The sequence below is a fragment of the Nansenia antarctica genome (assembly GCF_963989245.1).
Source record: "Nansenia antarctica genome assembly, chromosome: 8".
NCBI lineage: Eukaryota > Metazoa > Chordata > Actinopteri > Argentiniformes > Microstomatidae > Nansenia > Nansenia antarctica.
Window position 1 is genome coordinate 10,641,648 of NC_137678.1, and position 2,500 is coordinate 10,644,147.

Below are 2,500 nucleotides of genomic sequence, written 5' to 3' on the forward strand. Positions count from 1 at the left end.
TAGGGGCCGGTTTCGGAGACAGGGCATAAATTAAGACAGGAGTAGGCCTAAATCAGACTAGTTAATCCTGGCTATTTAAGTGGCTTGCATGGACATGGCTTAAATTTGGCTTAGTTAGTCTGAGACTATGGAGTCCTGGAGTAAGCTTAATGAGAACACCTAGTTCAAGCCTCATTAGACTAAGTGGGAGCACAGGCTGTTGGTCCAATTGTGCTCATGAAAACCCGAAATGGAGTATAAAACACCATTGTTGCAGTGAATTTTGAGACAAGACAATGGCAGACAGAGGCAAAGAGAATTCGCTCCAAAAATTATAGTGAGCATGAAAAAACACTACTAAAACAAATTGTATCAAACCATCCAGTCATTGAAAGCAAAATCCATACTGCTGCTATTGAACAGAAGAAAATAAGTGCTTGGACTGCAATTGGCAATGAATTCAATGCAAATGAAGATGTCACCACAAGAACAGTACAACAACTGCAGGTGAGTTAATCTTCATTATTAGGCACAAAAATATGTGTTTGTTTCCTGTTGCCTATACCCTGCTTATTTATGCCCTACCCAAATTATTTCATGACATTTATGTCAAGTTCAATCTGTTTCTCTCATATCTGGCTCTCATATACTGTAACAATACTCCTGCTGCTTGTAGCATTCACATTGAATGAATATCCTGTTTTAAAACGATAGTAACCTATTTTAAGGGGCCATATGAATGTTAAACATGGTGGTAAAGTAAGATATGTTGCACAAAGGAAGATCCATACCTACAGTATGTGAGGGGGAAAGAAATATAAAATAAAATCATTTCTCCACCATGACCTAAATTATCAGGAGACACACTTATTTTTATTATGCCTTATCAGTATTTCTGATTTCCCATATTACTATTTTTGTCACATCAAAAAAGAAAACTAATGAATGATATCTGCCTTCATAGGTTCTATGGAAGAACATTAAACTGGGATTAAAAAAAGAGAATGCAGCAAGCAGAAGAGAGCGATTTATTACAGGTGGTAATAAAGGTGGTAATTGGACCACCAATAAAGGACACATCTGATGAATTGGGTGACTTGCTGTCTGGTATAATAGAGCACCAGCAACCTCTGGATGGTATACCAGACAATGACCATTTGGACAGTGAACATGGAGAACTGAGCACAAATGGTAAATATACCTCAGGAAGTAAATTGGTTACAGGACCATATTCGTTTATTTGAGTTTGTAACAGTGGTCTTTTTTTCCAGAGGAAACCAATCAAGAGCCAGTTCACAACGAGCCTGAACCCTCCACATCTGCTATGGCACCCCTGGGAGATGAAGCTGCTACCATCCAACAGAGACCAAAAAAGATAACTATGCATGAAAAGTTAGCCAGAGAATTTCATGAGCATAAAATTGCATATTTAAAAGAAGAACATGAAATGAAAATGAGAATTCTAGAGGTTGAACTGGATATGAAATTGGGACAGAGGGCTATGCTCCAAAAAAGAATTCTGCATACCAGTAGCCATGGTGAATATGAAGAATTGTGAAAAATAAAAATAAATGTATTGTCATTTGGCATGTGAGTGTGAGTGAGTATTAATCATCACAAACTACATTTTAACCAGCCTTGGTTCACTCGTTTAATTTTGCTTTACATTATTGTAATTTTGTACAGAAACAGTATGCAAGCAAAACTATACCATAATGAATACATTCCATATTTAAATGCTGAAGTGCTGCACTGTGAAGTCCTCGCTGGCCATTGGCTGCCTCTGCCATGGGCACATCTGCATCATCCTGATCTTCCATTGGCAGATCAGGACAGCCATGCTGCTTCAGGTAGTTGTGCAGCACAGCTGTAGCAATGATCACTTTGCAGCATCTTCTTGGCTTGAAACGAAGCGTATTTCGTAAGCACTGGAATCGACTTTTCCATACTCCAAACATACGCTCGACCATCCCTCTAGTACGGATATGAGCTCTGTTGTACCTTTGCTGCTCAGCTGTTGTGGGATTTAGATGTGGTGTGAATAAATAGTTACTCTGACCATATCCACTATCACCAAGTAGTAGTCCACTATGTTGTCCTCTCTCAAATTGTGCACACAATGAAGAGTTGAGAAAAATCCTTGAATCATGGGTTGCACCTTTCCAACGGGCAACAATGTTTGAAAACTCCAAATTAGGAGTGCATACACCCTGAACATTGATTGAAAACCAGTTCTTACGATTCCTGTATTCCTCTGCATCAGGAGTTGATGGGAACATGACATCCGTCTATACAGCCAATCACTCCTGGGAAGTGCCCATATTCATAGAATTGCACTTTATAGTTGGCTTGCCCAGCAGCATCAGGGAACTTGATGTAAAGACTCCTCAGTTCACAAATGGCACTGCAGACTTTGTGAACTATTCTACATACAGTTGGTTCACTGACACCACACAAATCACCAGTTTCACGATGAAAGATTCCACATGCCAAGAACCTCAAAGTGATCAGAACTTGCAGT

The 2,500-nt window shown here is 39.4% G+C and overlaps 1 protein-coding gene and 1 pseudogene across 2 annotated transcripts in view; one reads left to right on the forward strand and one right to left on the reverse strand.

The window, feature by feature from the left end:
- Positions 1–2,500, forward strand: part of mical3b (microtubule associated monooxygenase, calponin and LIM domain containing 3b) — a gene marked incomplete at both ends in the record, with an annotated part of 43,445 nt that overhangs the window by 4,841 nt on the left and 36,104 nt on the right.
- Positions 1,273–2,500, reverse strand: part of LOC308163462 (putative nuclease HARBI1) — a 1,443-nt pseudogene continuing 215 nt past the window's right edge. Inside the window, exons 1-2 of the transcript in view lie at positions 1,703–2,500; positions 1,273–1,328 (exon numbers count right to left, since the gene is read on the reverse strand). The exon at positions 1,703–2,500 is cut by the window's right edge and continues 215 nt beyond it. The product of the transcript in view is annotated as a putative nuclease HARBI1 (transcript). The remainder of the gene's footprint in view (positions 1,329–1,702) is intronic.